The sequence below is a fragment of the Canis lupus genome, chromosome 11 (genome assembly GCF_003254725.2).
Source record: "Canis lupus dingo isolate Sandy chromosome 11, ASM325472v2, whole genome shotgun sequence".
NCBI lineage: Eukaryota > Metazoa > Chordata > Mammalia > Carnivora > Canidae > Canis > Canis lupus.
Window position 1 is genome coordinate 59,527,410 of NC_064253.1, and position 14,463 is coordinate 59,541,872.

The 14,463-nt window shown below is 36.3% G+C and overlaps 1 long non-coding RNA gene across 1 annotated transcript in view; it reads right to left on the bottom strand.

Annotated features, from left to right (window-relative positions):
- Positions 1-3,519: 3,519 nt before the first annotated feature.
- LOC112650518 (uncharacterized) overlaps positions 3,520-14,463 on the bottom strand; it is a 28,513-nt gene continuing 17,569 nt past the window's right edge. Inside the window, exons 5-6 of the long non-coding RNA XR_003130251.3 lie at positions 7,064-7,205; positions 3,520-3,775 (exon numbers count right to left, since the gene is read on the bottom strand). This is a non-coding gene — a long non-coding RNA (uncharacterized LOC112650518). The remainder of the gene's footprint in view (positions 3,776-7,063; positions 7,206-14,463) is intronic.

Consider the following 14,463-nt stretch of genomic DNA (forward strand, 5'->3'; position numbering starts at 1 on the left):
ACAAAAAAAAAAAAACAAACAAACAAAAAAAAAAAACTTGTCTTTTTATATCTGTTCTATTTCTCTTCACTTCTTTATGGTACTTTCTTCATTAAAGAAAAAAATTAAGCACTCGTATAGGACCATAGATTTGCGTAGATGAACAGAGGCTGCTGTGAAAACAAACAAAACAACAAAGCAACTTGTTGCTCCTTCAGGTTTGTTGCCTGAAAACCTGTTTGTTGTTTTTGTTTGGTTTGGTGGAGGACTTAGGTCAGTCATGTGATGATTCAGTGATGAATAAGCTTGTTTCCTGCCAAATTATCATGGGTAGAGTGGTTATTTTCCATGAGCAGCTTTGTGTCATTGTTACTTTAAGCCAGATAACTAATTTCTTTGGGGACAAGTTCCCTCACCTGTAAGAAAAGGCTGAGAGAATTTCCTAAGAAACTTTTATCAATTGCTCCTGGCAGTTATCTGCCCACCACAAGGGTAATCAGCCTTAAGTTGCAGTTGCCCTGCAGATAACAGAGCAGAGAGAACAGAAACCCTTAATGAAATCATTGAGCCTTTGTATCACTCAATGTCAAAGCTTGGTCTAGCTCTCTGCTTTCTGTAACGGGAATGAAGAAAACAGTAATGATGGCATTTCTAATTAAGCTGATTGAAGTGAATTTCTCTATAGCTGAAATCATCAATGTATGTACCTTTTCTATCTTAACATAAATTTGAGGCTCTATTGCATGTGTTCTAGTATATTCTGGACTTGTTAGTACACATTTCAAAGTCATATTTTTCTGAGTACTTCAAGAGTGCAAAATTTTATACTAGGGCAGAGATGAATGAGGTGGGGTCTTTTCCCTTGAGTTGCATACAAACATGAAAAGGGGCAAATGAAATGTACAAATGCCAGTTATCTAAGGCAGATGCATATATATTATGAACATAAGTAAGATGTGATGCCTAGGGGTGCTTGGGTGGCTCATTTGTTTAAGCATCTGACTTCAGCTCAGGTCATGATCTCAGGGTCCTGGGATTGAGCCCCATGTCTGGCCCTGTGCTCTGCGGGGAGCCTGCTTCTTTCTCCCTCTCCCTCCCCCCTCCACCTGCTCATGCTCTCTCTGTCTCTCTCAAATAAATAAATAAAATATTTTTAAAAAATAGATGTGATGCCTATTAATCCCACTTACATCCTGTGCCCTATCTCTCCCCTTCCATGAGTTTTTTGGTTGTTTATAATATCTAATATGTCAAATCCATACCTTGATTGAGCCGACAGATGTTTTTTAGGAAAAGATATTTTCTTTATATGATACATAATACATACATTTGGACTCTGAAAGTTGTGATAGTGAGTTTCCTTTTCATCTCCTTTTTCTTCTTTTTTTTTTCATCTCCTTTTTCTATGCATTGTAATTCTCTTCTCTACATCAGCTGTGGTGGGTTGAATAGTGTTCTCTAAAAATAAAATTAATGTATACCCATAACCTCAAAATGTAACCCTATTTGGAAATAGAATCTTTGTAGGTATGATCAAGGTAAAGACTGAAATGAGAGGGTGGTTGTTGAACTATATTTCTTACCAAAGAAGAAAATTTTAAAAATGAGAGTTCCTCTGTGCTGTGGGTAGAGGATGAGCTGAAGAGCAGCCAGAGAGCTGGCACTGAAGGAAGTCTCTAAAACAGAATTCTGAACTCATAGCGTTAAGAGAGAGGGTGGTAGGAGACCCATAACGTGTGTGGCGACCCAATAATAGAGGAGAGCTATATAGTCTCCCTCAAAAATAGCAGTAATCAGGGGCACCTGGGTGGCTCAGTGGTTGAGCAGCTGCCTTTGGGCTCAGGTCGCGATCCCAGGGTCCCAGGATCAAGTGCCACATGAGGCTCCTTCCCGCAGGGAGCGTGCTTCTCCCTCCGCCTATGTCTCTGCCTCTCTCTCTGTGTCTCTCATGAACAAATAAATAAAATCTTTTAAAAAGAAAAAGCAGTAATTATAATAAAGCTGGGACCCTGATAAACCATAGCAAGAGTTTCCCATGCCACCATAAGATGATTGCAGTAGAGCTGGTTGCCTAGGGTTTCAGGTACCTAAACTGCTGAAGCAGCCCCACTAATTTCCCATGGCCCCAGGGAGGCCTCACTTCTTCCCATCCTCTGAGATTAACAAGGAGATTAACTGGGAATAGACAGCCATAGACTCTCTATCCTATGCTAGAGCTTTCCCCAGAGTATTCCTCCCAAATGCAAACGTGAACACATCAGCAAATACTAGATGAAGGAATGATAATGGCCAAAGGCCAGTCAGGACTCTGCATTTCATGGATGTGGGTCTGTGTTCCGTATTAACTTTCTGTGTTATCTCGTCACCATGTGGTCACCTTACCCTACACCCAACATTCTCTCTGCACGGAGATGCAATTACAGGAAGAAGTGCAAGGGAGGAAATATCGATTTGAGGGAATGGCAGTGAAGTGACTACAAGCAAACTTGAATTTACTGGTTTTACCTAGAATTGCCCAAATTAAGTTTCTCTGACACCAGGTTAAACAGTAGCTTAAAACAGAGATTAAATTTAATTATAGACATGACATCTAATTTTCCTATTTTGTTATCCAAAGTCTGTGGACTTCATAATTGCATTTCTATACAACAAAATGTAAATTAGTTGTAATAAGCCAAATACATTTATATTTGTTATAAATAGCCTTACCCAGCTATAAACTTTGATAGTGTACAGAAAATAACTTGGTCTCTGTATATTCTCTAACAACACATTTTCTGTATGATTTTACCTCTTTTCTAAGGTGTAAAGATAATACATAATATTCTATAAGCAGTTCTTTACACAGACCTGTTTTCTTTTTCTCACTTTCCAAGGTGAGATAATTGCAAACAGAACTTTAACAAAGCCATATACAGTAGATTTTCTAAAATGGATAATTGGACATATCTTAAACACTTAAATATAGAATAATAAAGTAAATGAAGATATAGTGTGAATTAGTGTCGGTTACTAAGAGTCAGAATTTCAAAAAATATTTAACAGTGGAAGAAAAACACTCAGTATATATTAACCTGACAATGATATAGAAAGTTAAACATATAATTTTTCAGTTTTAGTATATTTATTCCTTTCTTGTTTGGGTAAAGTGTGTTTGTTTTTCATCCATATATAAAAGGCCCCTCTTCACTGATTATCAGTCAAAATGAGTCAAAATCATCCTCTTTTGTGCTTCATCTATGCTCTGCACTTAGATTTCATTACACTGGTGGCTTGTCTTATTTCTAATCTTGCTGTGTCCTATGTATCTTTGTATCACCAACCACTAGCATTGAGATTACCCCCAATTAGCTAGTAATTTGTTTGTTTAGGGCATAGAAAATAGACAGGACCCTGATTTTAGATCACATATGCAAAACAAGATTTTTGGTTAATTGAGAAGTTTACACTTTAAATGGGAATTGTCAATATTGATAAACACTAAAATGAGGAGACAAAAGAAAAGGAAAACTGGCATTGATTTCAGGATTTGCACACAAATTTATTGAACATTCATAAAATGAAATCCTCTGAAAATGCCATGGAAACTCTGAACGTATATTTGAAGGAGGGTATATTTCTTCCTTGGATTCTGTCAAGAGGTCAATTGATCAATTAGAGAGCTGTCACACCAGCGATTTATCTTAGAACTAGACTCCTCTTACCAGCAAATTGTTTGATGAGCATTAAAGTCACAAGACTGTGTTTCATTTGAATTGTTTTTCCTTTGTTAATTTTCCAGAAGGGAGGAAATTAGCTAAAATGAAGAAGAAATTGTGTAAAGAGACAAATTATGGACTAATCATTGAAACTCCAAATGTCATTTATTTCTGTTATTTATCAAGAATTCAAATTGGGCTTTCATTAATATTATACCTCAGGACTCTAAGTCTATACCCTGACTAATATAAGAATCATAGTTCTGATTCTCAATATATAGTACTTTTAGCTATTTTAAACTCTATTTGTGATCATCACTAGCTTAAATTTCTGCTAATAATGGAATGCTTACCAGATCTTGATTGGGTCTTTCAGTACTTGCCATGGGTCTAACTAAAAACCTCTCTGAAGTTCTTGTATTAGGCAGAATTGAGGTATTTTGTAGATTGGGGTTACAGAAAACTGACAAAGCAATAAGGGTTAACAGATCCTCCTTCCCTATCCCCCCAAATCCCTATCATGCAAATTGATGGTCTACTCAATTGTAACTAACCAATAGTGTGAACCAGGGCCTTCAGGAAAAGCCTGAAGTAGAAGAACCAATAACCTAGGACATTTAGAGGGAGAATTTGTTTCCACTTGATTTTATGCCTTTCTACTTCTGTCTGCTAAGTTACAATTTAAAATTACCTCTGAAGAATGAGACTCAGCAATACCTACAGCTGAGCACCAGTCCAGCTGATGGACAGATGTCCTATAGTAATCTCGCTGTTTTGAGTTTTAAACATACTAGCTCTGAATTGCATTGCCTTTTAAGTTCCTGCTGACTCCATGAAAGTAATAAAGAGCAATAGACCAGAACTACAGCCATTATCTAACCTGGTGGTTCTCATCAGGAATAGTCGCACATTCCAGGAAGCATTTGAGAAATTTGTGGGTGCATTTTTGGATGTTGCAATTTTTGGGGATCTGACTGGTGTTTAGCGAGTGGGAGTCAGAGATGCTCCATAATGTGTGGGATAGCTACCCACAATGAAGATTTATCTCACATCCTAGGTAATTTGTAATTTGAAGATCAGTGGTTCTCAAACCTTAGCCTGTTTCAGAATCTCCTGGAAGGCTTGTTAAAGCGCAGACAGGTGGTCCCCACTCCCAGTTTTTGATTCACTGTGCCTAGGATGGGGCCAGCGAATTTGCATTTCTACCAAGTTCCTAGGTGATGCTGATGCTTCTGGTCCAGGGCCCACATTTTGAGACCTATAGCTCTAGATAGGTAGTCATGTAGGTGGGAGACTGTTTATAGCTCTGGGTCAAAAAACTAGATCCACTTTACATATAAAAAGCTATTTTTGCATGGTTTTAATATACATTGAATATTTTAGTAATGTAATACCATATAATTTAAGAGATATGAATTTTGTTGTGTTTAGGCTTTAACAAGAGTTATTTAACAATTCAGAAAGTCCTTTCACCCAGAATTAGTCATCATCAATGCCAGGCCAGCACCAGCACCACCTACCTCTGTCTGCCTATATTTATAGCTTTTGCATCTAAATATGTAACAGAGATTTGAAACTTCTTTTAGAAAGCCTACAACTAAATATTAAATCAGTAAAGAGATATGAAAATCAGATATTTCTCCAATATTTCATTAATACGTTATTTCAAAATATTTATAAACACCCTAGAGCAGCGCAGATGTAAAATAGCCAATCTATTATAACACACAGATATAAAAATTACTGAAATCATTCGTTTTGAGTATGCTAGTTGATTTTCAATCTTATTCTTTTGTTTTGTTTTGTTTTTAAGATTTCTTTATTTACATGATAGAAAGAGAGAATACAAGTGGGAGGGAAGGGGCAGAGGGTAGAGGGAGAAGCAGACTCCCTGCTGAGCAGTGAGCCTAACATGGAGCTCTATCCCAGGACCCTGGGATCATGACCTTAGCCAAAGGCAGATGCTTAACCCACTGAGCCACCCAGGTGCCCTTCAGTCTTACTCTAGTATTATTCTCAGAGATCTATTACACATCTTCTCTACTTCCTCTTCATTGCTGTTTACTTTTCCAGTCCACCTTCTATTCCCCACCACATGTCAAAGGATACAATTTCTAAGGTCCTTTTAGATATTATAGACCAATAGAAGGATTTCAAGATAGGGCATATTTTTTCCTACACCTAACTTTTCCATGTCATAGAGTAATTATATGGATACTACACTTAAAAATAGGATGTGTTTTATTTGTAATGATAATATATTCCCTCATTGTATCTACTTCTCCATCTCTAATCATTGTCATGTTAACTTGTTTTTAGCTACCATTATTTCTCTCCTTTTCCTACAATATACAGGTAAGTCTGACCTTTTTTTAATTAACTCTAACACTATTTTTCTTATTTCAGTGTGCACTCTTGTGTCTCTTATTTTCCTATGCTTCTCTTATGGAATGGTTTCTGATCACCTGGTATCCAATAAATCCAAATGTTCCTTGTAAGGAATATAATTTTCTGACCACTTCAACATGTCCTTCTGTAAAGCCATGACTGAACATTTGCCAATTGAAATATACATATTATTTTATTATGAATTACTTTCTCTTCAGTTCATCTTTATGTATAGTTAGTGTGATACCTATTTTGGTGGTAATTTTTCTATAGTAGATTATATTACATACGAATTTCACTTCAGGATAACAAAGAGGGCATTAGAAATATTTGTTATAAAAGGGGATGTTGGCCTGGGTAGAACTGAGAACCAATGATCTAGTCCAATCCCTGGTTGTATTTTTCATAAATTAGGTTCACAGTGAAAAACTTTAATGTATTTACATGAGAACCCACAGCTGTTTAGAGAAACTGATGCTTCTAAAATCTGAGTGTACCAATTTCAAGTCCAATGACCCTCCAACTAGAACGAAAATAATGTAGTTGCTTTGTCCTTTTCCCTATTTCAATGTAAGAGGCAAGAAGCTGAGTACAGAGATTTATGCCATTTCTGATCATGGATCATAACAGCAACTGAATTTTCTTTATGGCTTCAGGTATAATTTTTCTATGGCAAATTTCACTTATTGGTTTTTCTCCATCTAAAATCTATAAATCCACAGGTTCTTGTTTGAGTCAAAGAAATTGTGTTGTAGATGATCCCTTTTTCATTATAGCATACCTTTGCTCTGCCTTCCAATGCTAAGAAATTGGTTCAGGCAGCACTTTGAAAGGGATACATTTCCCAGGAAAAGGCACAGAAATGGAGGCAATCATCTTCAACTGACAGAAAAGAGTGGTGAACTCAGAAAGACTGAGAACATAATCAATACTGAATCAGACTAAGCACAATGAAGTACCAGATTATTAGAGAGCCGTCTTTAAAGTGTGATACTTACAATCCAGGAGGAGCCTGGGTGCTTTGGAAGCTTGGCTCAGCATTTATTAAGCACTCCCATCGCACACATCATGGATTGCTGAGAGTTGGTCAAAAGTTTACTACCACCAAATGCAATAATTGAATATGTCTTTGTGTGTGACCTGGAGAAATGAATCATTTTCAGCAGCTTATATTTTTAAGACTTATTACTTTAGCGTTCTATAGAGGATCAATGCCCCTGCATTGGTTTTATTTCTGTTATTGTTATTGTTATTGTTGTTTTATGGTTATAGTTTTTTGTTGTTTGTATTTTATGTTGCTCTCTCAGAAATAAGGTCATTATAAGAAACAACATGAAATTAGTGCAGGGAAAAGCTTTGGTTATTCTAAGGAACCACATAATTTTGGTTTTCTCCCTCTGATCATAAGAAATGTGTAACATATCTAGTCGCTCCTTTCATCTTTTCTGCCTGAAATCTCAGAGCCCAACTTGGAATACAACTATACAAAATATTTGGGCCATTATTATAGGCATATTTGTCTTTTCTGTCCCACTCCTATGATTTTTTTTCTATTTTATTATAATTTTATAGAGTTCGTTATTGATGTAGTCTGTTTTAAATTTTTCATTGAGGGTGCCTGGGTGGCTCAGTGGTTGAGCGTCTGCCTTAGGCTCAGGTTGCGATCCCGGGGTCCTGGGATCGAGTCCTATATCAGGCTCCCCGTAGGGAGCCTGCTTCTCCCTCTGCCCATGTCTCTGCCTCTCTGTGTGTGTCTCTCATGAATAAATAAATAAAATCTTTTAAAAAGAATCTTACATTGAATGATGTGGAGGATAGACAAATAGATTTGAATAAATAGGGTCAAAATGCTCGTCTCACAGGCAACCACTTTGATTCCAGTAATGCAAGAGTTTGGTTTCTTTTTTAAAGTGTCCACTTGTCTTAAACTTGAGAAATAGATGTAGTGTCTTAGAAAAAGCAAGTACCTAAGGGCATTTGCTTGGAGCATTCAAAAAGGATCACTAGGGAAGAAACATTCATTAGACAACAGAATAGATTTTATACCTAATTAAAGAACATTCTCAAATAAAATTAAGTAAGTTCATAGAGATATCTTGGTGCATAGGTTGACACAGGAAGAACTGTGAAAGACATCCTACTTCTGTCCCAGCAGAGAAAAGAAGAGGCAAAGAGATAAGGGTATCTCGGAATCAGCAAGCTCACAAATGAGGTGACATCGCATCTAACGCTCATGATCTTGGCTCTAAAATTTTGTAAATCTTTTAAAGAAAGTAAAGGCTGCCATGAGAGAAAATAACAGGATAGTTAGTAGAAGTGTCTCTGAAGAAACAACATGTAAGCAGACTAGAAGGGTAAATTCAGCCAGCCAGGTGAAGAGTGGGCAATGGAGAACATTCCAGGCAGAGAATAGAGATCCCAAGGTGGGAGAGCACTTGATGCCTTTGGAGACTAGAAAAGACTAGGATGGCAGATATATAATGAGCTAGAGTAAAAGTAGGGTAGCATTAAGTTGAAGACCTGGGCATGGGGAGAGTTTAAACAGAGCAGAGGCGTAATCAATTTGCATTTTTAAAATACCAGTTTGGCTTCCATGTATAGACAACACTGTGTGTGTTGAGAAAGGAAAGGTGGGTAACAGAAGACACAGATAAGAGACTGTTGCAGCAGTCCACAAGAGAAAGAATAATGGCTGAGACAGAGATGATGTCTGGAAAGTTGGCAAATGGGGGGCCAGATTCTGGATGTATTTTGAAGGTAGAATTGATATATCATGGGAGCAGAATGAATATAGGGTAAGAAGGTAGGATGTCTAAAAATGGTTCTCGGGTATTTGGCACATAAACATCTAAGCGATTATGATGTTTAACTTGATCAGAAGATTAAGGGAATTGTGGGAATAGAGTAGGAAAATGGTGATAGGTTTTATTGGAGCAATCCTAATATTGGCATGTCTATAAACCATCTAAGAGGAGGAGCACCGGGGTGGCTCAGTCAGTTAAGTGTCTGCCTTCAGGTCAGATAATGATCCCAGGGTCCCTGCTCAGTAGGGAGTCTGCTTTGCCCTCTGCCTGCCATTCCCCCTGCTTGCACATGCCCTCTGTCAAATCAATCAATCAATCAATCGATCGATCAATCTCCTCTTAGATGCCATGTGATTCATTGGATAACTAAACCTGAGGTTCAAATATGATCAGTAAAGATATACATTTTGGAGTCAATGGCATGTACACGACTTTTAAAACCATGGTAATAAATGCTGTCACCTAGAGAGAGAGTATAGAAAAGAAAATTCAAGAGTTCCATACTTCCCTGTCTTTTCCTTCTTCTACCTCTTTGCTCCTAGGAGCAAGCCAAGGGAAAAATTACAAAGAAACCCATGCTCCATCAGATCCTGGGGCTGTAATTGAGTGGATGATACTTCCTTATCACCCAGATGCCAGTTATGCAAATTCTGTTAATTGATTCAGTGGAGATTTGCTTGACAACTGGATTGTGATCTTCTAAGAACTTTATCTCATGGGTGTTTTTAGTTTGTTTTTGTTTTGTTTTGTTTTGTTTTTGTCTTTGCTTTTTTTTTGCATTCCACTTCCTACTCATTTGAGCAGTGAAAAATACCAAGGACCCATAATTCTAATTTTCCCATTATCACTAGCATTGTCTTTAAACAAAATTAACAAAGACTGCAGGACCAGAAAAGGCAGCGGAAGGAAAGAGTCACAATAATACAAAGGAAGCCTAAAGAAAATAGATGTATATTGGGTTTTCAATATTTACAGGGCACACTCGTCTATGCTTTTCCTATAGCAAATATTTGGGGTGGAGTTATCTGACATGTCCCAATATCTCAGGTATCATGTGGACACTGGAGGTGGAGGAGATAGGGATAAGCCTTCCAGGAGCTTACACAGTATTTCATAGTGTATTGTATTTTATCTAACTTTCAGAACAGCATATACTTTTTTTAAATCTCCCATTTAACAGGTCCAGCAATTAAAGCTAATTTGTCCATCAACACCCCAAAATAAGGAAAGAACTAGTATAAAATTTTGTATAGTAGCTATGTTCCAGGATTAAGTGATTGAGTGAATAAAGATATATATAGGCAAAAGAAAAAAGTGTATATATTATATATAATATATACACACATATCTTTGCAAACATACATGTGTATATGTATATTTGTGTATATATATTTGTAAATATATATGTGTATATACATATACACACACACACACACATATATATTAGAAAGCAGAATCTCAGAGTCATTTCATTGAATGAACCCCTGTTTTTATATAATTAAACAAATTTCTTGGTTATAGCCAGAGTCATTACAAACTAAAATCCATAGCCATTTTAAAATAAGCCCAGGAAAGTGAAGCACACAGTGCTTTTATCTTTTCTAAAGATATGGCAAGTTTCATTCACGTCTTCAAAAAAATGTTAAATGAGACTTTACATCAAATTAATTATTGAAGAAAGAGAAAAAAATCAAATTTTGGAAAATTGAGAGAGCATAAAATCCTGTTCTATGAAGAGGTCCCTGTACAATTAGGTTTAGTACATTACCTGACTGTGTGGCTAAAGTAGTCTTTTAATAGAGATGCAAAACAGGAATCTGGGCTAGTTCTAGGATAATGGCTAAGTGTTCAATAGGGATGGATGTTAAGTACTCTGGTTTATTACATTCTGTTTATTGCATTTTGAATACCTTAAAATGACAATTTAATGTAACTGAAATTATAAAGAGTGGATTTTATGCCAGCCACTTCTTAGCAAAAACCTGTGAGATATGACCAGAGATCAGAGGCTAAGTCTTTATTACATTATGGAAACAAGAATGAATTTCTAAAAATGAAAGGGCAACTCCCAGCTGTGAAGAGTTTTATGTTTGTTTTTAACAGACTTTCACTCCCAAGCCATGACTCACATTTAAGAGCTTCTCACTCCAGAGCAGACCCTCGAGGCAGGGAGTTTTAAATCATAAACTTAAGGAAACATTGATTTGTTGAAACTTTTGAAGGCATTAAATATAGCCTTTGTGTGACCTTAGCCAGAATGGGAAAACATCGGTCAATCTTGAAACATTGACTCACTGGAAGGTAAAAACCTTCAGTAGAGTATCATGGCCAAGAGAAAAATTTCATGTGATGGTATTTTTGTGTTTGTTTTTAGGAGAAAGAAATATAAAATATTATATATCCTGGGGCGCCTGCGTGGATCAGTCAGTTGGAGCATGCGACTGGGTTTCAGCTCTGGTCATGATCTCAGGGTCATGAGATAGAGCCCCACGTCCAGCTTCCTGCTCAGCATGGGGTCTGCTTGAGATTCTCAGTCTTCCTCTCCCTCTGTCCCTCTCCCCTTGTTTGCATGTACTTTCTCTCTCAAATAAATACATAAATAAAATCTTTAAAAAATATATATATATATACATCGTACATTCCCCTCAGAATATATATATATATATATATATATATATATATATATATATATATCTCCTGGCTTTAGATAGTAAGAACAGAAAACATAAAACCTGTATCTTTTAACTGTTATTGTCATGGGATGATTCAACAACAACCAAAGTACATTTACCACTCTTACTGATATTTAAGGGAAGTAAGGAAAATAGGCAAAAGAAAAAAGAGATGAGATCAATAAGAAGGTGAAGGTAAAGATGAAGAAGAGATTCCACCTAAGAAGCAAGGAGGAGAGAAAGAACATGTGCTTAAAAATATTTTAAAACCCTTTATTCTTAGGATTAGGTTTTGCTGAAGATAACCAAAAAAGTGAAAATAACAGTGGCTTAAACAAAGTAGTATTTATTTCTCTCACACATAAAAGCTTAAGCAGGCAGGACAGCTCTAGTATTGGGGTCCCACAACCATCAGCAACCCTAATTCTTTTTTTGAAGATTATTTATTTATTTATTTATTTATTTATTTATTTATTTATTTATTCATGAGAGACACATAGAGAGAGGCAGAGACATAGGCAGAGAGAGAGAAGCAGCCTCCCTGCAGGGAGCCCGATGTGAGACTCAATCCCAGGACCCCGGGATCATGCCTTGAGCCCAAGGCAGATGCTCAACCACTGAGCCACCCAGGTGCCCCTTGGCAACACTCATTCATTCAGTCATATTGCCCTGCCCACGGTGATATCGTGCCACATGCACCAGGGTGGCTGCTCATGTACACCCCACCAAGTCCATATTCTAGGTGTTCTTTGGGAGTAGAAGAAGGAAGAAAAGCATTTCCTCTTCTTCCATTAGTCAAGTTTCCTTAAAGTTGCATGTTTTACTTTGTCACATGTCTATACCTAGCTGTAAACAAGTCCAAGAAATGTAAAAATTATTTCAAGTTTAAAATTGGAGTTTCTGTCACTAAGTAAAAAGGGAAGAATTGATATTTCTATGTATAACTAATACTAATTTCCACCCAAACTCATCATTTATTGGCATTTTCTGGGATCACAATTATTAGGTTTTTGTGAAGTTATAACAAACTAAAATGCCCCAATTCTTCTGAACAGTCCTATTTTCTACATTTGATCATTAAATAATAGTTTGGAAGACAATTTGTATTTTCCCATGAAGTTTTAAAATTTTTCCTTAGAGGTAGAAAGGAATTACTTTGAGATTTTAAAATTTATTCTGAGGCTCTTATACTATTCAATCAATTTAACTGTGTCTGCTCATATCTTGAGTATTTTCTTCCTCCTGTAGTTGTGATTTGCAGTGGAATCTATTGGTGTGATTAGCTAAAGCATCCAAATTTCAAGTGTTCTTTCAAAAAAGATAAATTATGAAATATAGTATTAAATGTAAGTAATTTGCTATTTCTTTGTAGGATACTATATGTAAAAATATAATTAAGGAGAAAATTTTGTTTGTAATCCATATGCCCCTAGCTAGAATTAAGGAAATCAAGCTGTTCCTTCTATTAGTAATAACTCTAAAATAATTTGGGTTGAGGAAAAAATAACAGCAAGAATTATACTTATATAGTATTTACCAACATTGGAATGCATAGTCAATTTTTTAAAATTCTGATAAATAGAACACTAAATGACTTTCAAGGCTAGACTATGAAAAGCTTCTGCCTGGCTTTCTCTTTCTCTCAGGACATGAAGTCTTGCAGCTCTGAGCTGCCATGTAAGAGCCAAGCTAGCCAGGCCACCATGTCAGAGAGACTCTGAGGGAGACTACATAGAGACAGAACAAGATGCCCAAGAAGCCCCCATTGTGAGGTGTGGCACTGACATAGAGGCCGGACATAACCATCTCCTTGTCCAAAAATAGGCATTATCTAAGATGAGACAGTATATGCCAATGTTTATTGTATCCATTGATTTGCTATCTATTTCTGCTGATTGACTTGATCAAAATATATTCAGTAATGACCTGAGACCGATCTCTGCAAAACTTGAAGTGGGTGGTTAAAAGAAAAAAAAAAAAAAACAACTGAAGACTTGCACAGCATTGGACATATATTTATTTTGCTTCAAAAAATAAAAATAAAACAATTCAATGAACAAAACAAAACCTTTCTGAGGCTTTGTAACTTTTGCTTACAACATAGCCCTCCACTTTTTTGGAAGAGAAGAAAACGTGACATATGGAGGAGGTATAAATCCAGTGGAAATAATAATGTTTAGTTGTAGAGCTCTTTCTTTCCTAGGTATTATTTTATTGAAACTTCACAGCAGTTATCTATAGAATTAAACATAAGTTTTATTTCCACTCTAGAAATGAAGAAACTGAGGTTTCAGAGAGGCAAAGAGCATCTCTGTTCAAGAACCACTCCCTCTACAACCACCCAAAGTCAACTCTTTCATGAGTTGGTCATGAAACATAGGACCGTGTTCCTCCTTCATAGGGTAATAGCATTTACAACTTGCACTTATTTGTGTGATTAGTTACATATTAAACTTGTCTTCTCCACAAGATTGTACATTTCATTGGAACACGGACTGTGTTTGTTGTAACCATTGTAATCTAACCATTGTAATCTTCAGCACTTCCCACGTGTCTAGTTTATTATTAGTATTCAATAACATTTTATGAATGAATTGACAAAGTCATGCTCTCCAGCATTGATGAAATAATATCCAAAAACACCAAACTTTTGAAGTGACTCTGAGCTTCTAAATCTCTAGCTTTTCAAGTGTTTTAAAAAGACTTTATGTCAAGGATATTTATGGTGAAAAATCATGCACTCTCACAAGATATATTTTTAACTTTTTAAAATATGTAAATTAAATTAATTAACACATAGTGTATTTTAGTTTCAGAGGTAGAGGTCAGTGATTCATCAATCTTATATAATACCCAGTGCTCATTATATCTCATGCCCTCCTTAATGTCCATCACCCAGTTACCCCATCCCCCTACCCCTCT